Source organism: Pogona vitticeps, chromosome 2, assembly GCF_051106095.1.
Source record: "Pogona vitticeps strain Pit_001003342236 chromosome 2, PviZW2.1, whole genome shotgun sequence".
In the NCBI taxonomy this organism is placed as follows: Eukaryota; Metazoa; Chordata; class Lepidosauria; order Squamata; family Agamidae; genus Pogona; species Pogona vitticeps.
Genome location: NC_135784.1, coordinates 46,169,635 through 46,197,160, shown reverse-complemented (window position 1 = coordinate 46,197,160; position 27,526 = coordinate 46,169,635). Strand labels below are relative to the sequence as shown.

At 42.2% G+C, this 27,526-nt stretch overlaps 1 protein-coding gene across 26 annotated transcripts in view; it reads left to right on the top strand.

Annotated features, from left to right (window-relative positions):
• The window catches only part of FOXP1 (forkhead box P1), a 689,964-nt gene that overhangs the window by 376,789 nt on the left and 285,649 nt on the right, over window positions 1-27,526 (top strand). For 2 of the 26 annotated variants that reach the window (XM_072989425.2, XM_072989424.2), the window contains exon 1: window positions 21,671-27,521. The exons of the other annotated variants lie outside the window; for them this stretch is intronic. The gene's annotated coding sequence lies outside the window, so the exon portion shown is untranslated. Of the gene's footprint in view, window positions 1-21,670; window positions 27,522-27,526 lie in introns of those variants that run through there. 26 annotated transcript variants of the gene reach the window in all.

Sequence of the window (27,526 nt, the reverse complement as noted above, 5' to 3'; positions counted from 1 at the left end):
GTAGGTGGAAAGGAGATGTAGAGCTGAGTATCATCGGCATACTGATGACACCGGGCTCCACACCCCCTGATGACCCCACCCAGCAGCCTCATATAGATGTTAAACAGCATTGGGGAGATGATCGACCCCTGTGGGACCCCACAATTGAGATTCCACGGGGCGGAGACGCTCTCCCCAAGCTGCACTCTCTGGGGGCGGTCCTCCAAGAAGGAACGGAGCCAAGCCAATGCGAGGCCACCAATTCCCAACTCGGAGAGCCTCCCCAGGAGGATACCGTGGTCAATGGTATCAAAGGCCACTGAGATGTCGAGGAGGACCAGCAGGGACACTTTGCCCCTGTCAGCCTCCCTCAGTAGGTCATCACACAGGGCGACCAATGCCGTTTCTGTGCCATGGCGCGGCCTGAAGCCCGACTGAAATGGATCCAGGGCATCTGTTTCATCCAGGTGCGCTTGAAGCTGATCGGCCACCACCCTCTCCACCACCTTACTTAGGAAAGAAACATTGGCGACGGGCCTGTAATTGCCAATCTCGTCCGCCGCCAAACTTGGTTTCTTCCTGATGGGCCTAATGAGTGTCTCCTTGAGGGCAGATGGAAATCTGCCCTCAAGGAAAGACCCATTAATTATTACGGTGGCCCATTCCGTTGTTTTAGGCCTGGCTGCTTTGATTAGCCAGGCCGGACAGGGGTCCAGGGAGGAGGTGGTGGCGCGACAGCGATCAAGCGCCCTGGCGACAGTGTCAGGCGTGACAGGCTGAAAGGAGTCAAAAATTGCCGGGCAAGACGGAGCGCTGGACATCTCAGCTCGACTAACTGTATTCAAAAAAGGAGACAGGTCCCGGCGGATGGCCTCCACTTTAGATTTAAAAAATGCTGCAAATTGGTCCGGTGTAAAACTAGGGGGAGGCCCATCACCCGGGCCAATTCCGGATAGGTCGCGCACTATACGGAATAATTCCGCCTGCTGGTTGGACGCTTCGCTTATCCGGTTAGCGAAGTATGCTTTACCTTAGCCAGGTAAAGGTTAGTGGCGACCTTAACAGCTATCCAATTATAATCCGTCGGGTCCTTTCTCCATTTGCGCTCTAGCCGTCTCCTGAACCACTTCAGCGCCCGGGGTCCTGGTTAAACCAGGGTGCCGGGCGGGCTCTGCGTCGGAGAGGGCGTTTAGGTGCGATCATGTCTACAACCCTGACCGCAGCGGCGAACCAGCTGTCAGCCAGAACCTCGACAGGAGCGCCAGCCAGGTCAGCCATAGCACCTCTCATGGCATCCTGGAATCCAATCGGATCCAGTAGCCTTCGAGGGCGGACCATAAGAATAGGTCCCTGCTCCCTTCAGTTTAACTTTGCCCAGCTGTGTCCCTATCTAGATGCTGATTCATGCCCTCATAATCTCAAAAATAGACTACTGCAGTGCTCTCTATGTGGGGCTACCCTTGAGGCTGATGCGGAGACTTCAACAGAATTTGGCAGCCAGATTAATAACTGGGGTGAAGAAATTCCAGCACATCTCCCCCACTCTGGCTGCCCTTCATTGGTTACCGGTTCATTTCCGCATTAACTTCAAGGTTATGATGATAACTTTCAAAGCCCTAAACAGTTTAGGACGTTGGTACCTATCAAAACACCTGCTCCCAGCCAGATCTGTCTGTAATACCCATTCTTCACAGGCAAGACAATTGAGGACCTTGACCCCGAAAGAGGCCCGGAGGGAAAGAACAAGAAACCGGGCCTTCTCGGTGGTTGCCTCCCGCCTATGGATCAACCTGCCTATTGAGATTCGCCTGGCACCCTCACTGGATGGGTTAAAAAGAGCATTGAAGACCTGGCTCTTCTGTCAGGCTTTCCCGGAGCACTAGGATCTGGCCCTCCCCTTTTACTATTCTTTTTGCCATCTTCTCCATCACCCTTTTAACCACCTTTATTGTCATATGTTTTAATTTCCCTAATCATATACTAATTTATTTTTATTGTGTTTTTAATATTATTCCTTATATTGTTGTTAGCCACCCAGAGTGGCCTGGTTGCCAGATGGTACGGGATATAAATTCAATCAATCAATCAATCAATCAATCAATCAATCAATCAGTCAGTCAGTCAGTCAATCAATCAATCAATAAAACTGCAGGACTTGTCAATATTTTTTAAGGTTTTTGGCTTTCATTCTGCACTGCTGAAAAGTTTTAGTATAAGTTAAGAGAAAGGAGGAGGAAAGAGATGCACTGTTTTCTGGATGTGCATCTTAACTTGGTTGTGTGTGTAAGGGAAGCTGAAAGTTACTCTGTCAGAAGCTACCCTTCACTACACATCAAGGCTCTTAGTAAGATCACCTCAAGTCTGAGTGGAAGCACCATAATAAGATCCTTTCATCATCTTCAGGGATTAATGTTCACATCAGCAGAAAAGCATTGGTAGTTCCAGTGGTGAAGAAGGTGGAAAATTGCTTGAAGAGCAGCTACTGGATAGTAGCAGTGGTGAAAGGTGACACTCAAGATAATTCTTATTAGTACAGTGGAGAAAGTATCATTCAATGAACTCAGAAGAAATGGAATGCCTCTAATAATGAGGTGAGGTCTAGCTCAAGCAGTTAGAGGCTATAATGCAAAGTCTGACTTCAAGGAAAGCCCATAAACATAATATTCAAGTCATTGTTTCCACTACAGTGGTGGAAGAAGAAAATGAAAGTTTATGTGCAAATATCTAGGAGGAAATGGATCACACACTAAACCAGGATTTGTTGATAACCTAAACAGAATTAGATAGGGAGGAACTATGGATTGAACTCTGACATATTATCAGGGAGGAATGCAAAAAAAATATCAGAAAAACAAAACAAAGCAACAACAAAATACTATTCCTATAGTCAAAAGAAGAGAAAGGCAGTGGATAAAAACTGTGCACATATCTGCTTGAAGTGTCAGGAACCTGAAGGCCCATACTACCATATGTGGTGGACTTGTGAAAAGGCAAATAAATTCTGGAAAGACATTCATGCTGAAATGAGGAAAATCCTGAAAGTTGAATTTGTGATGAAACCAGAGACAATGCTTCAGGCAATACCACCAGTTTAATTATATATTAACAGCAACCAGGGCAATATGGCAAAGAACTGGAAAACAGCCTATCAACAGAAGGTTGGAGGGAAAAAATGTTTGAATATGCTACAGTGGCTAAACCTACAAACTGTATAAACAAAAGAATTTGAAAAAAGTGGGAAAATTATTCTGATTATTTAAACAAATAAAAGGGGTGCAGAAATAATGTAAAATACTTGTAAAAAGGAAATTAAATGTTAAAAGAGTAAAAATGTGGACAAAGAATACAATAGAATTTAGGATGAGCAGAGCATATGTTTCAAAAGCTTAAGTAAATTTAAAGCATAGAATAGCATGCTTAGTATAAAATTTTGGGTACAAACCATGTATAAAAATGTTAGGTATTCTTGATATTCAAGAATTGCACATAAACTCACCTCACTTTTTATTATTCTTCCTTCTATATCTTAGTTTTTAAAATGGGAGGGGAGAAGCCTCGATGGATAGCTGCTAAAACTCTGCAAATTGTTATAGACAGTAATCAAAAGCAAAAGGTGAAAGAAATAGGGTTTTTGAATACGAAATACATATTTTCAGTGTCTTGCATCTGGGGCAAAGAGAACTATAGTAATAATAACTAGAAATAAATAGAACGTTAAAAAGAAAAAGGGAAAACGTGAGACTCTTTCATAAAATTCAGGAAATCAAAGTGAAGTTTAAACCAAGATTTGGGATGGTGGGAGGCATATTTCATTTGATCAGGATCAGATAAAGAGAAGATTGAAACAATTTACAGAAGATATGCAAGAATGCCAGATTCTTTCAAATAACTCCTTGATTAAGAATTTCCAGGTTTAGAAAGTGAAGTGAAAGCAATTGGGAGAAAGAAATCACCAAAATAGATGGGTTGCCAATAGAAGTATTTCAAACTACAGAAATTGACTTTGAAAATTCAGACAAATATGGAACAGAAAGTGGTGTCCCACAGGATGGTAATGCTCAATATACATTCCAGTTCCCGCAAAAGATAGATGGCTTTGCTAAATGTAGGATAATTTCATTAATTTTCTATGCAAGCAAAGCAATGCTCAAGAGTTTTTATCAGAGTCTTTTACCATATATGGAGTTTGAATTGCCTGATGTGAAGAAGAGACATTGGCTATAGGAATGTATCAAAGAAATTCCAAATAAAAATAGTTAATTCTTGATAGATTGCAACAAAGCCTTCAACCTAGACAATTGGTGTATCATCCATCCATCCATCCATCCATCCATCCATCCATCCATCCATCCATCCATCCATCCATCCATCCATCCATCCATCCATCCATCCATCCATCCATCCATCCATCCATCCATCCATCCATCCATCCATCCATCCATCCATCCATCCATTCAACTTATGTACCACCCATCTGACCAGCAGCCGTTCTCCCTAGCTGCTCATTCTATATGCGGAATCCTAAGTACATCTTTTATATCATGGGAAAAGCTGGATTAGATTCAAATGAAGGAGAGGTGAGAATTGGTGGAAGAAGTATCACTAATTTAAAATAAGAGGATGGCTGTATACTATTGGGTGATCTGACCTGAAATGACTTCTGAAGAAGGTAAAAGGAGAAAATACAAAGCCAGGATTACAGTTGAATATTAAGAAGGGAATAATCATGACAATAGAAGAATGATATAATTAATGCACAATAAAGACATCAAAAGTGTTAAGGTGATTCTCAACCAATTGAATTATCTAAATGGAAACTAGAATCAGGAAATCAAAATAAGATGAAACTTGGAATGGAAGCTATGAAGGAACTAGAAAAAATTGTTAAATATAAGGATGTTTCACTGTAGATCAGTGGTTCCTAACTTTGGGTAAGCCAGATGTTCTTGGACTGCCAGAAGCTCTCACCACCAGTTATGTTGGCAGGGGTTTCTGGGAGTTGCAACCCAAAGTTGACAACTACTAAATTAATTGATAATGTGGTATTCCCAGCTACTGCTAAAGAAAGCTGAAAGGGAAAAAAGTATGTTATTTTGATCTTGCCCTGTTAACTTCCCAGGATAGTGGCTCTGCTACTAGTTGTGTACGATTAAAATATGTGTGTGCACCCGTGTGATCACACATGTGAGTGTGCATGAACACACACACACACACGCACACAGAGAGAGATTGAAAATACACACACACACACACACACACACACACACACACACACACACACACACACACACACACGAGAGAGAGAGAGAGAGAGAGAGAGAGAGATTGAAAATATGATGTTGGGTAGCTTTATGGATACCATGGATTGGCAGGAAGACAAATTAGTGAGTTCTCAATCAAGAGAAGCCTGAATCTCAGAAGAAGTTAAAATGACAGAATGAGGCTACTGCATTTAGAGGTGAGAAGAGAAAAAATAAAAGTGGAGGACAGCAGGAGAGGAGGAAGAATGAACGTAAAATGGATTGATACAAGAAAGAAAGTCTTGAGATTACAAGACCTGAGCAAGGATGTTAATAGTAGAACTTTTTGGAGTTAGATAATTCTCAAATTTGCCAGAAATCAGAAGTGGTTTGATGCCATATAACATGAAACCGTGGGGTCACGACTAAACAACAACAACAAACAAACAGATGATATTAAGATGGAGAAAGGGAAGATAAGAAAATGTTTTTTCATAAGATACTTTATATTACTGGAATCCAGTTATGTTTCTTATTGTTTTCCTGTAGCTGATCTGTAACTGAAGTTCCCTGCAGCTTGCAAGCAATTAAAACATTAAAATATGATGTAAAACAATAATAACTGTTGGATCTAGAACTCAAGTAATGATGGTTACATTTGAACATGTTGGAAGTTCTGTAGGTCTAAATATATAAAGACTCATCCTCTTATTTGACAGAGGATAAATTTTAATACTAAACATCAAATCTTCTAATGAGATTTTAGAATTGCCACACTGAGAAATGAGATCATTTTTATAAGTCCATGACTGAGGGAAACTATAGATACATTATAAACAATAAAACAATTGAAGTTTCTAGCATCAGTAATATCAAAGATGCTAGAAACTAGCAGATTGTTTGTAAGGGTTTGCTGTTTATCCCCATCACTAATGTCATATTTAGATGGCAGAAGCGAAGTAGAATTAGAAGGGCCAAGTTTTGGATCAAGAATAAAATGAATAGATCACTTACATTATAAAATGAAGATGCAAGGTATTTCAACTCTCATGGCATCGAACTGAGAAATTTTAAACCCTTAGAGGAATATTTTGTTGTAAAATCCACAGTGAATGAGGTCTGCTATATAGGTAGTAGCCCCTTTCAGGTGTTATTCAAACCAGTGCTGTGAACACATTTAGAGGGGAGTATATGTTGGAGTTGTGTTTGCAAACAAACCATGGCATAATGAAGCAGATTGGTATAGATTCTGATTTTTAGTAGGTTGGTCCCATTGGAATTTTTGGCAGGTCTAGGAAATACCAGGAAGTTATGTCAAAACCTTCCACGAACCACAACCACATTGCCAAGCCTCATGCTAATGCTCAGTACAGCGGAATTCTCATGAGCTCAGAAAAATATTACATACTGCACTCAGTGAAGTTTTTTTTTCCAAAATGTCCAGATGAATAAGGATTAAAACAGGAATTTGAAATAAACTGGCAGGCTTTGAGGTTTCCAGTAACTAAATATGGTTTAGACTCCTGTGCTCTAGAAAGCACCATCAGTGAAAGGATGGATAACTTATTACCGTCTTGTGTGGGTTATCCTCTGTGAAAGGAGGAACACTGAAGAGTTCTTCATTTTTTTCAGTCTGTATACAAATCAGATGGACAGGGAGCTAACATGTTAACTGACACATTTAAGTGTAGATGAAAGGATCCTGGATTCCTCAGAAATTTTTATTCACCAACCCATTTTGTTCAATGATGGTTTCATTCTCCCACCATTCACAATTCTCCCATCCATGTTTTATTTGCACTTGCCAGTCCAAAACCAATTGGTACAGCAAGGTCTGATTTTGAACTGTGCATAAAGGAAAAAAAGTCTAGGGAATGTCCTACTGTAAACTAAAAGATAAGCTGTTGCTCTCTAAGGCTGACATTTCTTGAATGCACATTGCACAGAGCTGATCTCGTGCCGTAGCTAAGAATTATGTTGCATGAGAGAGCTATTTTTTAATACTGCAATTTTTGATTATTTTTTATTGTGCTTGAGTTTTAAAACATTTTAGCTTCCCCTTTTCTTTCTGAAGGTTGGACAAAATTTGTTTTTCCTACCTCCTCTGCATAGACAGCTTTCTGATGTTCGTGGTTTTTGCACAACCCCTTCTTCCCTTTGCACTCGCAGAAAGCAAGATTCTGGATTTCCTGGAACAGCCATAGTTCCTTCTATGCTTTTATCTTTAACCTTACCTCAGACTAAGTTTCTATGGCCACCATTTCTTCTCTCTGTCCTTCTTTTTCTTTTTTTTTTCAAGGAACTGAAATATAGGAATAAAAATATTAGGGGAGATTAGGAGGCCTCACCTCCTTATGAAATCATCAAGGAACAGGGAGGGCGCACTATCATTTTCCACACTGAGGGCCCAAGAAACTAGGACCCTCGTGGCACTTCTACTTACAGATATTAGCTATGCAAGTGGCTAGAAAAAGGAAGACCCAGTGACACAGTTCTGGCGTCCTTTTCTGCTGAGGAGAAGAGGACTAATGGTTAATTTGTCATGGCCACTTTGAGGCCACTGATGAATGCCTGGTACCATAACTGGGCCTCAGTGGCAGAGGACGAACACTGCGTTATTGCTAAATCAGACGAGCAGTAACCAATATGGAAAACACTGTGGTGTGATAGGCAGTGTGACCCTTTCAGTATGCATTATGCATTCAACCTCAGAGAGAGGTACACAGCTGGAACAGTAAAAAATGGTAGGAAGAAAAGAGACCCTTGGATTTCTGCATCCCTAAAAGTTCCACTGGTGACCACCAGTCAGGGACTGTGCCACCAGTGAGGCTGAAGAAAACATTTACAGAAGTAAATTGTGAACTCATGACTGTGACAAACCCAGACCTACTGGGATATGTCACACAGTTACACTAAGCTGCCACCAACCATTCCCTGTAAGAAGTCACACAGACCAGGGATGGATTTTTAAACAATAAAAAGAATAAGGTTTATTTAAATACACACAGGGAAAAATAAACAATCAGGTGAATAGGATAAAGTAACGTGGCTTATTCTCACTCATACAAGCATACAGTTTGGTTCACCCAGAACCCTTAACTTGAAGCACAGACCCTGAACCTATCAGTTCTGGCTAACCAACAGACACCTGAACCTATCAGGTTGGTACTCTGACACACAGTAGTACCCTGTCTGACACACAGACTCCCACAACAGCTCCTTCTTCCCAGCTGCTGCTTCGTCACAACCCAGCGTCTCTCAGCATCTCTCCCTCACCACACAGGCATCACATATTTATACAGTACAGCCCCTCCTCCTGATGTCCCGCCTTCCACTCCCCATAGGATGGAACTTTCCCTCCAAACCCATGACAGACAGGTAACATCAGTGCTGTATGTAACACCTCCCCTCTTTATAAGTTGTTTTGTAGGGGGAAAGCTAAGGTGCTTTTCACCAAAAAACAACCTGGATAAAATACACAACCACAATTATACATACCATATTATACTTACTCATACTTACACTCTAAGTTAACCATAGCAATTATGCATTTAAACATTTACCATATACATTACATCAATTTACCTTTATTCTTACAAACCAAATTCAAAACCAGGTACATTTTACTTTTTGTCATCATTATATACACATAGTCCATGTTCTTTCGCCGTCTTCATTCTTCAGGTCTTCTTGATAAGGCGTCAGCAACACAGTTCACTGACCCTCTGACCACCTTCACTTCAAAGTCATAGTCCTGTAGGTTTAAAGCCCACCTCATAAGTTTGCTATTGTGGGTTTTCATTGTCTTTAACCATTGCAATGGTGAATGGTCAGTACACAGAATAAAATGTCTTCCCCAGATGTAAGGCTTGGCCTTCTGGATCGCGTAGACTATGGCCAAACACTCCTTCTCCACGGTTGCCAAATGTCTCTCACCTTTTTGAAGTTTCCTACTCAGGTAGGACACTGGATGCTGGTCACCATTCTCATCCTCCTGGCACAGAACTGCTCCTACCCCGCTGTTAGACGCATCGGTGTAGATGATGAACTCCCGGTCGAAGTCTGGAGCACGCAGGACAGGATAGTTGATTAACGCCTCCTTCAACCTCTGGAACGCCGCCTCACAGTCGCTGGTCCACGGGATGCGGTCATCAGCCTTCTTCCTCGTCAGATCGGTCAGCGGAGCCGCAATCTCGCTAAACCTCGGGATGAACTTTCTGTAGTAGCCCACCAACCCAAGAAATGATTTGACTTTTTTCTTGGTGTTGGGTCTAGGCCAATCACGAACAGCTTCTATTTTGGCCTCCAGGGGTTTTATCACTCCTCCCCCTACCATGTGACCCAAGTATTTTATTTCTGGGCTACCCAGCTGACACTTGCTGGCCTTTACTGTTAGCCCTGCTGCACTTAACCTCTGCAGCACTAACTCCAGGTGTATCAGGTGATCTTCCCAGGTATTACTGAAGATCCCTATGTCGTCAATGTAGGCCACTGTAAAGTCACTGAGCCCTGCCAAGGTCTGGTCCATCAGCCTTTGGAATGTGGCTGGTGCATTTCTGAGACCAAAGCTCAGGACTCGAAACTCATAGAGACCAAAAGGGCTGCAAAAGGCAGTCTTTTCTTGATCCCTGGGATCAATTCTTAATTGCCAATATCCCTTTACCAGGTCCAATGATGAGATGAACCGACAACCCCCTATGGTTTCAATCAGGTTGTCTAGCCTGGGCATTGGGTAGGCATCAGGAGTGGTTACACGGTTTAATTTCCTGTAATCGACACAAAACCTAATGCTCCCATCAGGCTTGTCCACAAGGACTATCGGAGAGGACCAAGGACTAGAAGAGGGGACGATTATGTTCTCCCTAAGCATCTCGTCCAGCTCCTTCCGCACCTTGTCCCTATAGGGTCCCGTTACTCGGTATGGGGATACTGCCTGCGGGGGTGCATCCCCTGTGTGGATCCGATGCATCACTCCCTTCACTATCCCCGGCTTGTTGGAAAACACCTGTTGATATTTACTAAGCAGCATCTTTAGTTCTTGCTGCTGGTCTTGGGTGAGTGCAGGACTGATCTTTACCTCCTCTGGGTTGTATTTTACTTCCCCTCTACCCTCCCAGAAGGGTAATTCAGCTTCCTCACTCTCAGCTGCTTTTATCGCGAATAAAACCCTCTGTTCCCCTCTGTAGTAGGGTTTTAGGGCATTCACATGAACCACCCTCCTTGCTTGGTTCTCCTCCTGCTCTATAAGGTAGTTCAGGTCTGACATCTTGGAAATGACCCTATATGGTCCTGCCCATTTGAGCTGCAGTTTATTCTCTCTGCAGGGCCTAAGCCAAAGCACTTCCTCCCCTGGGTCAAAGTGCCTCTCTCTAGCTTTGTGGTCATACCATGTTTTCTGTCTGACCTTCTGAGCTTGCAGGTTTTCTGCTGCCAGCTCTAGATTTCTCCTTAGGTCATTCATCAAGGTGTCTATGTAAGTCACAACGTCTTGTGGGTCATCCTGGGTGATCTGCTCCCAATTTTGTTTGATCAAATCAAGGGGCCCTTTCACCCCTAAGTGTGCAGCAGACATGTCAGAGTGACCCCTTTGTAAGATCATGGGGCGATACTTTTCAGGTACCACTAGCTGACTCCTGATCCCATCTCCCCCTTTTGAGATATTCCTCAGGGTTTCTCTATATAAAATCCCCTTTTTCTCCAGAAATCTCACTGGGGTTTCAGGTGTTAGCTGGGCGTCAGTCACCTGTTCAAAACACTTTTGGAGAGTGGCGTCTGCCTTTTGCTCCTGTCCAAATCTGCTGTCTGTGGTTAAAGTTTCCACCACAGCTTCTGAACTCCCCTCTGCTTCCGTCTCTGGCTCATCATTACCCCCCTGAACTGTCCCTGTGGTGGCTTGTGAGCGTGTAATCACTAGCACCCGTTTCACATGTTCAGCCAGGTCATTTCCCACGAGCACGGCTGCTGGCAGAGTCGATGAAATCGCTAGCCGCCAAACTCCCCTCCAGCCTTGATAGTTGACAGGTACCTCTGCTACTGGCAGAGAGATTACCTGCCCCTCAATCCCTGCCACCTTCATGCTCTCATTTGGGATTATAAACTCCCTAGGAATAATATCTGGATGGCACAGGGTTACCTGGGAACAAGTGTCCCGCAGCCCCCTATACTGACGGTCAAGTATTCCTACGTCCACCCCTGCTGTCTCAAACAACTGAGAATCTGTTTTTATCAGCAAGCAGCGCTTTACCTCCACAAGAGGACCATTTTCCTCAGCCTGATCAGCAGAGGTAGCTGTTCCAGACTGAGTAGTCATGGCAACAGGCTCCCTCAGTGACACTGAGCCTTGCTCTTTCTGGACACAGAACACAGCTTTTGGCTTGGTCCCACTAGACTCCTGAGGCACCATTCCTTTTAGCTGCTTTAATATCTCACACTCTGAGATTAGATGACCCTTTCCCTGACAGAAATAACATTTTCTGGTGTATTTTGATTCTCTCTCATCTTGTTTTGGTTTTCCCTCCAAAATCTGAGGTCTTTGTTTCATGTCTGAGGGCTTCCCTTCACCATGGGCCCCTCCCCCTTGCTGGCTTTTCCCTGGTCCCTGAGAGTACTTGCTGTAGGTTTCTTTGGGTTTACCTACAGATTTCCCCTCACCCAAGGGCTTTCTTATTTGGGAGATAAAATCTGCGATCTCTGCGGCTGCTGCCACAGATTTCGGTTTCCTTTCCCTCACCTGGAAGTTCAATTCCCCATGCAGGACTGAATAGAACTGTTCCAGCGCTATCAAGTCTTTAAGCTGCTCATAGGTCTCTGTTCCCTCCTGCGATAGCCATTTCTCAAGCAGCCTCACCAGTTGGGCCCCCACTTGGGTAAAAGTCTGTTCTGGTTTTTTGGTGAGAGACCTGAATCTTTGTCTCAGCTGCTCTGCATTTATCCCATGTCTGGCAAACACCAGCTTTTTAAACTCTGCAAAATCTTTCATCAGTTCCTCAGGCATCTCGGCATAGACCTCAGCCAGGCTACCACTGATTAAAGATCGCATGATGGTCATCTTCTCAGTTTCCCTCACTGAGAAGTCCACAAACGCTCTTTCCACTAAGGAAAAGAACACCTCAGGACAATCTCCCTTGTGGTACACAGGGAATTTCTTCAGGTCAGCCTTAGACAATTGGCCTCCCTCAGAATCCCTATTGTTATTATTGTTCTGGTTCATCAGTTCCAGTTTTCTTAATTCAAACGCCATTCTCTCTCTCTCCATTCTTTCCTCCCTCTCCATTCTCTCTCTCTCTAATTTTTCCTCCACTTCAAATTGCCTCATCCTCAGTTCATGCTGTTGGACTATGAGCAATTTTCTAAGTTCTGGGTTCTGCTCTCCTGTGCTGTCACCCTGCACTGAGCCAAATTCATCCTCAGAACCTTGGTCAATCTGGGGGTCTTTCACTTCACTCATGTCTGCTACTTGGCTTCGAGTCAAGGGCATAATCCCCCCTCAGAACAGGCTGCTTTAAAAGTCAAGCCTCAAAATAAAACGACCACTTTTTTCCTTCTTGCCTCAGAACCAGCTCTCCCTAGAGATTGCTGCTGTTCTTCAGCACTAACTTTGTAACAGTATCGAGTCAGAGCCTACCCCCCTCTGCTGGGCCTCTCAGCTGGCAAGCTAGCTCGCTGTTGCTACGCAGTTTTGCCTCAGCTTTTTCCCGCCAAAACTAGGCTGCCTCAGAGCACCTTAATCTAAGTCTCCCCAGTTGGCACGTTCTTCTACTAGCGCACCTCCCCGTGAGGTACACCTAGAAGATTACCTACGCGCCTCAGACTGTCCCTGACTAGACCCCCCTTGCTCTGGGCACACCTGCCAAGGCTTTGCTGGACCACTGGACAACTGGACCAGTCGTATCCCACACGCTGGACACCAATCAATGTGACAAACCCAGACCTACTGGGATATGTCACACAGTTACACTAAGCTGCCACCAACCATTCCCTGTAAGAAGTCACACAGACCAGGGATGGATTTTTAAACAATAAAAAGAATAAGGTTTATTTAAATACACACAGGGAAAAATAAACAATCAGGTGAATAGGATAAAGTAACGTGGCTTATTCTCACTCATACAAGCATACAGTTTGGTTCACCCAGAACCCTTAACTTGAAGCACAGACCCTGAACCTATCAGTTCTGGCTAACCAACAGACACCTGAACCTATCAGGTTGGTACTCTGACACACAGTAGTACCCTGTCTGACACACAGACTCCCACAACAGCTCCTTCTTCCCAGCTGCTGCTTCGTCACAACCCAGCGTCTCTCAGCATCTCTCCCTCACCACACAGGCATCACATATTTATACAGTACAGCCCCTCCTCCTGATGTCCCGCCTTCCACTCCCCATAGGATGGAACTTTCCCTCCAAACCCATGACAGACAGGTAACATCAGTGCTGTATGTAACAATGACAACAGAGAACTTCCCAACAGTTCCATAGCAAATCATACAGACAATACATGGATAATACAATGGACACCCACTCTATCAGTCTAGTGGCACAGGAAGCCGTAGCCCTGTGGCTGCCAGTCTCCAGGGTTCGGCAGGGGTTTGAAATCCCTTGTACACTTCTTAACCAATGTTTTATGAGCATACATGTTCTCACACACATCTACACGTACATAGAAGCACAAAGGGAGGGTATATCTTTATTATGGAAGGATGTATTTTTCTATAAATGTGAAATAATGTTTTGTGTTAATGTTTTGAGTGACATCTGAACACCGTTTCCTTACTGAGGAGACCTGAAACAGAGCAGCATCCAACTGACATATAAGTATTATTGTTTTTGTCAAACAGCAGACAATACCTCTTCCTGCCAACAGATAAACTCTTGAGGAAAAGTCCTCAGAAATTGTTTGTTCTGCGTCAGGGAGGTCTTTATTGTCTCAGTCGAAATGAAGCCTGTCCTTGCCAAAAGGATTTCTGTGCTTCGGTCCCCTTGATCATATACAGGCAGAGTAGATTGAGTAAGACAAGACATTTATACATGTGACTAAAGGCACCAGCATGGTGGTCATCTTAACAGTGGTCGTTCAGAATAATTTAATGGTCAGTGAAAGGCTCATCCACACATAGGAAAGGGATTAATAGTGCCTTTTAGGATTTTGGCTGCTTGTTTAGAGTTGTCCAGCTAATTGTAATCAGGCACTCATAGAACTTTTTTCTGTATTGTGTTAAGTAGTTCTCTTGGTTTGGAAGCACAATCAACAAGTAGTATTACTACATAAAGAATTTGTTAAGAAAATTACTGGTAACAGATTGTGTATAGATGTGACGTAGCTCTTTTTCCCCTTAGTACTTACAATGTTTCAATGTGCAGAATATACTGGAAATATGTGTGAGTTCCCGAAGGTGATAGTCATATGGGAGTTTCTAGATTTTGAGCTAACTTGGATTTCTTCTTCCTTTTCCGGCACTAGGAATGTTTTCCTTTTCCTAGGCAGGTCCAGGCTGGTTCTTTTAGATCATTCAAAGACAGAAATTGAACCACTAAACTTTTTATGCTGCCCTCTGTGGGTTTATGTTTGTAAATACCAGGTTGCCGTATAGAACATTTAATCCTTGTAGTGCAACCAGTAATAAATACTTTTTTCCCCCTTCAGAATTTGGAAAATAATTCAAAGTGTTATGATCTAATAATTCTGACTAGATGCTTTGCTTCTTTCACTTCTTAGTTTTAAACTAATTCTTGGGCTTCTGTGTGCTTCCGATTTCTGTCCCTTGTTCTCTAAAATCTGGTAAAGGAACAAGCAATATCTTTGGTATGTCCTTCTGAAGATGATTCAGGTGCAGTAGAGAGGACAATGCCAATAGTTAGTTGTGTAGGATTTTGTAACGTTCAGCCCTGCCCTCACCTGCCCGTCACAGCTGGGCAGTGAATCATCAGCCAGCGGTGTGACAGAGGGTGGAACTGGAGGGGATGCGCTGGTATAAAAAGCAGGGTGAAGAGTGTGTGAGGACAGATTGAGATAGTGAGTGAGTGAGATCAGGAGAGATCTGGTGTGTTAGAGGCCTGCGTGCCTGAGTGTCAGTGAGGGAAAGTCTATGTGTTTAATTAAATAAGAAAGGATTACAACATGATTATCTTCCAGTGATTTACCTATTTTATTTTGTAATCAATAAACCAAGTTTTGTTTTTAGAAGAAACCCTTGTCCTTTTTTATTTAAGGGAAAGGTTGGTGGCAGCAAGAGTGTGTGGTAGCGTGGTGGGCATTCTGAGAGGCCTGAGTAGGCAGTGACTTTGGAGTGGCCCGCCACGTTACAGATTTAGAAGCAACAGTTAGTTTTCATGTGGCATGCAGGTTGGGGGGGGAATCACAGGATTGTGGGGAAGTAGTGGTCTGCTTCTGACCTAACCATTGAGTTATACATGTCACCTGGCTAATAATCACGTGCTTCCGTGGCATCTGCAACAGTAAGCAGTTGCTTATTCATAAGCTTGCTGACCTTGACTCTACTGAAATAGTAGGTCCAATGCTCAAGATGGGTGCATGAGCACTGTACCACTCCCCAGTGATCACTTGAATTCTCATGGAAATAATACAAAAAACAGACTATATATACATAGTTCAAAGAGTATCATGCAGTCTGTTGCTTTGTGTTTGGCTCAAAAATGTTTCTGTGGTATTTTTTTCATTATTTTATTAACATGGCCAGGTTAAAGTCTGTGGATAATGAAAATGGCATTCAAACTCTACAGGGTGTGCTGTATAACAGGAGGAAAAGAAAAGAAACAAACTCCCAGTAAAAGCATTGGAGCAGAAACTTTTATAAAAGAGCAAGAGTAGGATTAGAGCGAAGTTCTGTGCCCCTCTTCCCTGCAGTATTTTAAAAACCTTTCTGTAGATGATAGAAAAGAGGTAACAGAGTGGTTGATTTTATCCAGCACATATCTGAGTCTCTGTTATACTACTGGTCTAAGACAGATCCCTGTGGCTGTTTTCTGTGGCAAAGCACATTCTCTGAATCCAGCTTTGCAGGCCAGGAAGTGCTATTAAAACAGCTTTCCAGACTGTGGGGTGAAGACTTTATGAAATGGACACCTCACCTGTAAAGAATTAGTTTGAGGCTGCCAAGGTGCCTTTCAAGTAGGCTGTTGATGAGATGTCAGATTGTAATAACTTTTGGTCGCTACAACACAAGCTAGATTTTTAGAAGCAACATACAGGTGAAAGCCTCTGTATTCCATCGCCTCCTAAACTGGCTTATGCCACTCACAAAAACTATCTGTTTGTACGTTTGTTGTATTTTAGACCTGGGCAAAGTGCGGCCCAAGGGCCACATACAGCCCACGAGCCGCTCCTGTCTGGCCCATGGACAGTTTTGAACATCAAAACCATTTATAGCTTTTTGTCTAAAGTTGATCAGTTGCTGATCTTTAAGCATTCCGCAAAAAACCTCTTTAGTATTTGTGAAGATTAACAAGTTTAAAATAAAAACAACCATAACCTCACTGTTTCATTTTATTTTAAAGTAAAGTTGGTTTGGCCCCCAAAAACAGTTCAGATTTTTCATGTGGCCCCCCTATAGAAATTAATTGCCCAACCCTGTTATATTTAGTATGGAAAATTAATGTTCATTTCCAGTTTATAAAAAACTCAGGCGCTTTGAATATACTGTATGATTTACCCTAGTATTTATAAGGAAGGTAGGTTGCTGTTATGTGCTATCAGTTGGCCCTATGAATGAGAGCTCTCCGAAATGGCCTGTCCTCAACAGCCCTGCTCAACTCTTGTAAACTCAACTCTGTGACTTCCTTTAGTTAATCAATCAATCCTTGCATATGGTCTTTTTCTTTTCCTGCTGCTTTCAACCTTTCCCAGCATTATTGTCTTTTCCAGAGACTCTTCCCTTCCCATGACATGCCCAAAGTATGACAGCTTCAGTTGAGTACTAATGTTTTATTAGAGAGCAGAGAAAAAAAACCCTCTTGCACGCATTTCATAATATAATTGCACCCCATTTTTCTTAAGATGCTTAAAGAAAGATGCTTTTTAGAAATACACTGGTTTTCCCCCTCCCCCTTTCTCAACCTCCCCCCACTTGCTTTTACCTTTTGGTGGAATTGCGGTATATGTGTTTTCCCTCCCATAGCAGTCAACATTGTCAAAACACTTTTACCGTGTGGATCTTGATAATAACAGGCTTTATAGGTTAAGATTATAATCATATTAGTTTAAATCTTTCTGTAATTTTTGTGACTGAATGTAGTTTGCTGCGCAAGTGATTCCGAAACACCATTTTTTTTACTGTTGAACCAAGAAAATATAAAGTTTTAAACAGTAATTAGAATAAAGACTGTATCTCAGTAAAGTATTTGTTTTAAACCTATCTTCACTGTTTGCATTAGGCATCTTCTTAAATATACTTATTTGTTATTTTATATTTGTTCAGGGAGTGTTTTCATAGTCTTAATCTACATAAGCCTTGCATGTCTGAATTCTGCAGTTCCCCAAACAATGTGATTTTAAGGCAGTAAAGATGTAGCAAACCACATGTATGAAAGATAGTTTACATATAGCTTTCCTAGTACTGAAGTATTTTATTCAGTTTTCCTAATGCTTTAACATTGTGGTCAGTACTGCTGTAAAACTTTGGTTATAGGAAGCAATACAATCTGTGAAGCATTTCCCATTAGGTAGACACCATGTCTTTAAATTATGGCAATTTCTTAAGATTTTAAAGCAAAATGAGCTCTTAGGAGTGTGATTAATAGCAGGGAATGAGGATAACACTGGGTCATCAGTGGCACTCCATTACAAAAAAGGTTGAACTAATAAAAGCATCCATCTATTTGACCAATAAAGCATTTGAATGATATGCTTGTAGTTTTTATCATATAGTACTTACTTTGTACTGAATAAACTGTGATTTTACGTGCTGGAAAAAGACCAGAGAAGAAGCAATTCAGTTGCAATTTGTAGATGTCTTAATGCTGAAATAACAGCCTGCACATGCTGCATTTTGTGCTGGGTTTCATATTTTGGATGTGTGCTTTGTCATTTCAGACTTTCGGCAAAGTTCAAAAATGTCTCTGAATATTTGTGCACATATTACATTATTCTTGTGTGGCTAAGACTGATGGAGCAAACAGATACTGTTTATTTTGAGTTGGCATGTAAAGTCCATCAAGAGGGCTACAATTTCCTTTTTCAGCAACCATCTCCTAACTCTTGTCAAATGTACTCATTGGGAAGTCGATAAAACTCACAGTTATCACTGGCATAGAAAAAATAAAACTTACTACCATCTTATTCTGATGGAGCTTTTTTATTTTTAACTGTCAGACATGTGTGTCTCTTGTGAGGGGAAAGGTTTGCCCTCTCTTTGGCCATTTAACATGCATGAAAAAAACCTTGCCCAGATTTTTCACACTGAAGCCCTCCATTTAGCAAAATTCTTTCTGCCTCATGATTACTTGCTTTTGTTGCAGTTGATTGGCATGTGGTTCCAGTCAACAGCCTTTCTCCTTCAAACCAGAGCTTCTTTAGAGGCGCCATCATCCAACATCTGATGGATAATAGGTTTTCTATGTTTCCAGAAGCTAGTACCTACTCTTATCCAGAAGCTACTCCATACTGTTTGGTGAAGTAACACCTCATATATCAGAGCACTTAATACTGTCCTGTCTTTCATACTTCAGTTAAACAAAAGAAGATCAGAGGAATCAATGTTCACCTTTACTTCCACATTTGAAGGACCATATATTCCCCATATCCCCACATCAATCTTGGTACCACTGCCATCAGAGACATGTTTGAGGAGGGCTTGAGAGAAGGCATTTTCAGTGGATGCTCCCATCTGTGGAGTTCTGTGCCCAATGATTTCTCTGGGAGGATAAAACCTTCATTTTAAAACCGGCCTTGACCTGTGCATGCACTTGCAGGATTATAGCTTTTAAAGGATGCAGCAAATTTTGTATCAGCTGTTTTAAAGTGTTTCAGTTGACTTTGACTAATCAGAATTTAAATAACATTATTTAGGTTTAATCATAGTTTGGTACTAATCGTCATTGTTTAGTCGTTTAGTCGTGTCCAACTCTTCGTGACCCCATGGACCAGAGCATGCCAGGCCCGCCTATCTTCCACTGCCTCCCGGAGTTGTGTCAAATTCATGTTGGTAGCTTCGATGACACTGTCCAGCCATCTCATCCTCTGTCGTCCCCTTCTCCTTTTGCCGTCACACTTTCCCAACATCAAGGTCTTTTCCAAGGAGTCTTCTCTTCTCATGAGATGGCCAATGTACTGGAGCCTCAGCTTCAGGATCTGTCCTTCCAGTGAGCACTTAGGGTTGATTTCCTTTAGAATTGATAGGTTTGTTCTCCTTGCAGTCCAGGGGACTCTCAAAAGCCTCCTCCAGCACCACAATTCAAAGGCATTAATTCTTCGAAGGTCTACTTTCTTTATGGTCCAGCTCTCACTTCCATACATCACGACAGGAAAAACCATAGCTTTGACTATTCGGACTTTTGTTGGCAAGGTGATGTCTCTGCTTTTTAAGATGCTGTTTAGGTTTGTCATCACTTTCCTCCCAAGAAGCAGGCATCTTTTAATTTCGTGGCTGCTGTCTCCATCTGCAGTGATCATGGAGCCCAAGAAAATAAATCTGTCACTGCCTCCATATCTTCCCCTTCTATTTGCCAGGAGGTGATGGGACCAGTGGCCATGATCTTATTTTTTATTTTTTTTGATGTTGAGTTTCAGACCGTTTTTTGCACTCTCCTCTTTCACCCTCATTACAAGGTTCTTTAATTCCTCCTCACTTTCTGCCATCAGAGTGGTATCATCCGCATATCGAAGGTTGTTGATATTTTTCCGGCAATCTTAATTCCATCTTGGGATTCCTCCAGTCCAGCCATCCGCATGATGTATTCTGCATATACCCGTATTTTTCGCTCCATAAGACGCACCTCTCCATAAGACGCACCAATTTTTAGGAGAAGAAAACAGGAAAATATAATCTGTTTTCTTCGCTCCATAAGACTCACAGACTTTCCACCCCCCTGTTTTGTGGAGGAAAAGTGCGTCTTATGGTGCGAAAAATACGGTAAGTTAAATAAGCTGGGGGACAATATACAGCCTTGTCGTACTCCTTTCCCAATTTTGAACCAATCAGTACTGATTGGTATTAATAATTTATTGTACTTTTAAAATGCATTTTAAGCTGTTGTAAGCCACCTTGAGCCCCTTTCCTGGGAGAAAGGCAGGATGTAAATAAAATAAGTATAGCTAGAATGTGTGAAGTGAGTCACTGGGCCATGTAGCTGATGCCACTTTCTGTTGCTAATATGTCCAGTAGCTAGAGAAAGACAAACAGGTTCCCAAACAGGTTTCTTTCCATCCTATGTGAATGGAAAGGTTTCCTCTCTCTTTGGCCATTTAATATAAAACACAAGAAAAAGGTGTTCTCCGATTTTTCTTTTAGAGAGGGTCAAAAGGTAGTGAATGGGCATGTCAGTGTTTTGTATGAAGAGCTCTTAGGGTGAAGAGAAGCAAGACCCTGAGTGGTCCAGGATCCCTCTTTACATCTATTCATATATATGTATTCACAGGTAGAGTGCTCCTCAAACCCCTTCTGGTTTAGGATGTGTAAAGTACAGTACAGTGGGGTCTCTACTTAAGAACTTAATCCGTATTGGAAGGTGGTTCTCAAGTCGAAAAGTTCTTAAGTCGAATCTGCATTTCCCATAGGAATGCATTGAAAACCATTTAATCCGTATCTGCTCTTTTCTGTCCATAGAAACTAATGGGAAGCTGCTATTCTGCCTTCTGCCACTAGAGGGGGATATTTTCTTTCTTTTTTCCCCTTAGGTTCAGGGAAGGCAGGGAACACTAAAGGCAGCACTTTAGAACTCTTTTTTTTTTTTAAACGAAGCCAATTTTAAATAATGTTTTAAAGCATGTTGTGCTGATTTTTTCAGCACAAAGGCGCTCAGGCAGGCTTTTTAGGTGCTGAGCAAGCCTCCGGAAGCCTGCTCAGAGCCAGCCGATCAGCTGTTAGGCGGGGAGAGGAGCGGAGAAAACCACAAAATGGCTGCCAGGCTCTTTCCGGGTGTCGGCTTTTAGCTCTTTCCTGCTCTTTCTCCTGTGGTTTGGGGGCTACCAAGGCCTGGTAAGTGACTTTATTTAACAGTACAGTATTTATTTTTAAGTTTCTGACCCTTTTCCCCCCTCCAGAAGCCTCTAAGGGGAGGGAGGGGGGACTTTTTTCCCTGTTCGTAACTCGAGGGAAGTTCGCATGTCGAGTCCTTACTTTCCCTATAGGGCAGGTTCGTAACTCGAATTGTTCGCAAGTCGGGTCGTTCGTAAGTCGAGACCCCACTGTATAAGAGTTAGTGATTCCCTCAACATGTCAAATGTGATCCCCTCAACATGTCAAATGAGGTTCATACAAACTTCTCTCTGAAAATATTCCAGTCTGTAGGAAATGTTACCCATACACTAACCTTTTTCTTCATCAGGAGTAAAGAATATACGATCTTCAAAACAGAATCTCAAATTCTCATTTATTACCAACACATTCTAGTATTGCATCGTCCTTTAATTAGTAATAATCTTACATCCTTATGTGAATTTACTTTCCTCTCAAAGAGTTTTATAGATATAAAATAGTTTACTGGTTCCTCCTTCTGGTGGTGGTCTGGGGCTGTGCAGTTTGCCCAAGGATGCACAGGTGGCAGAACATGGATACCTATCAGCCACACATCATGAGTTATCTCTGCTGGTTGTCTTCTTTGAGCCATGGTGAGGATTTAAACTCATGGCTCCACAGCCAGGTGCTCCAACCTGCTGAGCTACTCCAATTAATAAATGTCTCAATCCTGGGCATCTCTTTTGTCTTGACAGACTTTGAAGGTACTAATTTGCATATTAACACTGTTTATTTCTGTACAATTCAGGGGTATTGAATATTTTCCCACTGTAATAAATTTCTTTTTTTCTTTATGATTATCTGGGCTATCTGATTCTCTAGCCCCCACAGTCCCAAACTGTTTATAAAGTTTGTAGCCATAGAGTGCTATCCTCTGAAGATGCCGGCCACAGAGACTGGCGAAACATTAGGAAGAACAACCTTCAGAACACGGCCAAAGAGCCCGAAAAACCCACGACAACCATTAGATCCCGGCCGTGAATACTTTGTAGCCATAGTTGTGGCTTATATTTAATGTATTGTGTTTTTGTTTTATATACATATATACAGAAGTTTAGCTTATCATAGCAGATAACTGGCATAGATCTCTTTACAGATTACATGTTATTAATTTTTTTCTCAACTGCCACTATCTAGATCAATGAGAGTGAATCATGTGTGTCCTAATTAACAAAATTAGCTTCTGTCAGAGTCCTGCTAACCTTTGTTTGCAAGCTCACTTGTCTTGACAAGGGATCAAGCTGCCACCCTTATCCACAAGAGTAAGGACTTTTTATGTGGTGTTGTTCAAAGGGACAGAGTTTAGTGTTGTGTGTCCTAAAACAGTTTTGGAACCATGTATTGTGGTGGCTTCTATATTTGTGATGTGAGACCTCACCATGTGTCAACTGCCCGTTAGGTTGAAGTTGTCTGTTAGGTTGTTTATTCCTACTTTGCTCAAGAATCTTTGGTATGGGACTTTGTCAAAAGCCTTGTGGAATTCCAAAACAGCAATGCCTTTTTGTCATGCTGAAAGGAGATGTGACACACCATTAATCCAGTTAAAGCAATGCTAAATAGCTACAGAGTGGGCAATTGCAGGGAGATTTAAAGCACAGTAGGGATGAGCTGAAATCTTTCTTCAGCTATGCCTCTTCTCCTTGTTGACATTTTAGTTGTTTCTGGTCATGTAACTCTACATAGACAAATTTTCGTCTTGGGAAAAGTTTTTTAGTGTATAAGAAGCACTGTTCCTTTTTCGTCTATACAGCCAACCCATACATTAAGCTCCTTTTCTGCACCATTCCTTCCTTCTACGTATTTAGGTGGGAACATACGGGATACATCTGTTTCTTCTTTTCATGTCAAATTTGGTCCTCAGCAGAATGTAATCTTACTGAAGCATCTCTGTGTGGATATTGTCATTTCTGTCTGTTCAGCCCAGATCTCATGTTGTTCCTTGGTGTATCTGCCTGCAGTTTTGTCATAGCGAAACAGACTAAGGGTTTCTTTCCGTATGCCTAGTAGCCTAGTCAGAGCTGTTGTAGCTCAATGAGTTGCAATGCCTGGCTGCAGAGTCAGCAGCCAGGAGTGTGACAGGAGTGTGCCTCCTGCCTAGAGGGGGCATCCAAGATCCCCTGGACCCTAGCAGGCAGTCTGGAAAGTGGGTATCTAGGAGGCAGTGTCAGGCAGAGCTCAATTAGGTTGTGGTTACTTCAGCAGACTGCTAAATATGTGCTCTGCCCTTCCACTCTTTCACTACTGAGTAACCATTCCCTGCCTCCCACACAGACACACTTCAGGAATAAAGCAGAATGACTTCCTGATCCAGAGCTACAGCCTTAGAAAACTACTTGTTAGGGAAGATAAACGCTGGTGGTGATATTTTTGGAATTCAGGTGTTGACTAGAATGCTGCAACATGACCTAGTACATTACACACTGCCATTTTGGTTCTCTCTCTGTAACTCTGCGGCAATAGTTTTTTCTCTTGGTGGCTTTTCCCCACTTTCCTGGGAGCATCAGGACCCAGACTTTTCTCAGCCTTCTTTTTTTTTTTCCTGGCAGAATCCAAAGAAGCAGAACAAAACAAAACAAGACAAAAATATGTGACACATAGAAACTATGTGTTAGTCTTTAAGGACTATTATATTTTAATGTGAACTTTCCTGTACTTGTCCATGAGAGCTCACATTAAAATATACAGTGGTGCCTCATTTAACGGGCGCCCCGTATAACGACGAATCCGCATAGCAACGCATTTTTTGCGAGTGTTTTTGTGATCACATTGCGATGTTTCTAATGGGAAAAAATCGCTTTGCGATGATCAGTAAGCTGTTTCGCTTACCGATTTTCACATAACGATTTCCCAACAGCTGATCGGTGGTTCCAAAATGGCCACCGGGTAAAAAAAATGGCTGCCTGCTGTGTTTTCGCCTGGATTCCTCGCTTACCAGGCAGCGAAAATGGCAGCTGTTTGGAGGATTTTCGCATAAATGTGAGTTTTTTGCCCCTAGGAACGCGTTAAACTGGTTTTAATGCATTCCTATGGGCTTTTTTATTTCGCATAGCGACGAATCCGTATAGCAACAATTTTGGCTGCACAGATTATCGACGCTGTGCGGGGCACCACTGTAATAGTTTTCAAGGTGCCACATGTTTTTGTCTGTCTTGAATTGTTTCTTTGGACTTTGCCTGATATACTTGCACAGACTAATACAGCTGCCTCTTCTAAAACTCCAAACCCCCCACCCCCCGGTAAATAATTTTGATTGAGAAGTGGAAGTAAACCATTCTGAGGGTCTGGTAGAGCATGGTTTAAGAATTTATTTGATCAGTTGGTTGAATTTGTATTCCCCTTTTTTGCAAAGAATTCAGCAAAGTGTATATGGCCCAGATCTGATTCAGTGAGCTTTATGGGTAAGTGAGGGCTTGAATGCAACCAACATGAATTTGACACAACTCCGGGAGGCAGTGGAAGATAGGAGGGCCTGGCATGCTCTGGTCCATGGGGTCACAAAGAATTGGACAGGTCTAAACGACTAGACTAAACTACGACGAAGGCTTGAGTGTGAGTTTTTGTCTGACCCTTGACCCCAGTGATGTGCAGCTTCTGAGAGATTGAGACTATTTTTGCATTCTGCTATACCTTGGAAGGAGGGTATCTTTCTGCAAACGTAATGTAGCTCTTCCCACCATTGTGCCTGTTTTAGACCAAAGTCCTCTCCTTTTAAAACAAATAAACATGAACTGACCAACACAGGGACCAAAATTACATTTGAGTATAAACTCTTAGGTGAACCCATTTGAAGGCTTCCGGTGGAATTTTGCCAACTCCTGTTCTAACTACTACGTCATGCTGGCTTCCCTTGTGGACTGAGGGTGCATGTGATAAACACACATACACATGAATGTCTCTAGATATAGAGGGATATATACATCTTAGCAAGATTTTAAAATGTGGACATGTATGGTATAGAGGGATTAATGTAGAATGTGCTAACTATAAATATGAACAACTTGATAAAAAGTAATGGTTATAAGAGAATTCAGCATGTGGCTAGATGATTCTAGCATTACCTAATCAAACACAACGTGCCTCCAGTAATCATTTCTTTTTATTCAGTGCAGCAGTACTTGATCATTCATTCATTCATTCATTCATTCATTCATTCATTCATTCATTCATTCATTCATTCATTCATTCATTCATTCATTCATTCATTCCTCCACCTTCTCCTTAAGAAGTGCTCAAGGCATCTTACATCATTAAAATACAATATTTTAAAGCTAAAAGCAGTCCATAGACAAATACTAGAAAGGATCAGACCTTTAGTACTACACTAAAAAACGATAAACAAATGCAACACAAAAAAACACATTGAAATCAGTAAGGCACAACTGTCCATTTAAAACCCCCACTCAGGCAGCCAGTTATTAAGAGTATGCGAACTTCCAAGACTGCCAGGAGCCCCTGTATTTGGCCAGATATCATAATGGCTTGATCGTCGAAGTTCAGCCTTGCAGATAGAAAATAAAAGCTTCCACCGTATTTCTGTTTTTTTGAAGCCAAAATGTGTACGCCTAGCTTTGGTAACCCTTTGTTTCTGTTCATGGGGTTTTCTTGGCAAAGATACAGTGGGGTCTTGACTTAAGAACGGCCTGAGTTAAGAACATTTTGACTTAAGAACCGCTCTCATAGGAAAATATTGACTTGACTTACATACTTAGATTTGAGTTACAAACTGAAAAATACCCACGTGGGAGGCAGGGAAAGTGCAAAATTTGAACTTTCGGTTAACTGTTGGCCAGTGAAAAGGGTGCCTGTCTGCTTCCTCACTCCTCCCAGCGTTTAGAGAGTGGATTGGGAGACAGTCTTCAGACTGCCTGGTACTGCCTGGACTGTATTTTCCCTGCCTTCCCTGAACCTTTCTTGACCTAAGAAAAATAAGAAACAAAATATCCCCCTCTAGTGGTCGAAGGTGGAATAGCAGCTTCCCATTAGTTTCTGTGGATGGAAAAAAGCAGATACGGATCAAATGGTTCTCAATGCATTCCTATGGGAAATACAGATTTGACCTGAGAACTTTTTGACTTGAGAACCGCCTTCCAATACGGATTAAGTTCTCAAGTCAAGACCCCACTGTACTGGAGTGGCTTGCCATTTCCTGCTCCAGGTGGATCGCGTTTAGTCGAAACTCTCCACTATGACCTGTCCATCTTAGGTGTCCCTGCACGGCATAGCCCAGAGCTTCTCTGAGTACTCAAGCCCCTTCGCCACGACAAGGCAGCCATCCGTGACAGGAGGACCTGGCATGCTCTGGTCCACGGGGTCAAGAAGAGTGGGACATGACTTAATGACTAAACAACAACAAAAGCTTTGGTAGTTGTGCCAGAGAATATGCTGAATGGGCACCGGTGCTCTCTTTCTCGGTAAAGATAGATTTACATAACAACCAGCCTGCTCTATGTCTGTTTCCGACTTCTTTCCCTTGCTATAGGTGTGCATTTTTATATTTTGTGGTCTACGGAAGTTTTAGATTCCAAAGTCTACAGAAACATTTGCCTTCTTGCCAGCTAGTGTGAAGACAATAGAATGTAAGTTGGATAATAGCAACATGTTTAAAAGCAGCTGGCATTGTAAGAAAAAATTAGCCTCTGTCCCTGACTGGCTTGATTTCATGGTGGCCAGAAGCTGATGTGTGTAACATACAACCTCCCTGCTCCTCTAAATGTCAGAAGGATGACTGTTTGTCTTGACCTCTCCCCAGCTGTTTACTCTGCAATCCATTTGCTGCAAAGTTGATTCCCTGAGAGTGGCCCCTTTCTCCTCCCTCCTCTGTTTACAGTTGTCCTGCCCTGAGTGTCACCTATGAAATCTGTTGATTATTCCACCTGGTTAATGTTAAATTGCTCTTGCAAGATGATGTGTTTGTTCATAAACACAAAAGCCAGGGCCCTTGTTTACTGTACCCATGGCAGCAATCAGTTATTAAACAAATATTGCTTTGTTTGCTGGTGTGAGCAGCAGTTTAGCCTGCAAGGTCTGGGTGGGGGGAGACTTTAAAACATAGTATTTTGATAAAGAAGAAAAGGGGAACTTGTCCCTGGAATGTGGCTGAAACTGACTTAGGTTTG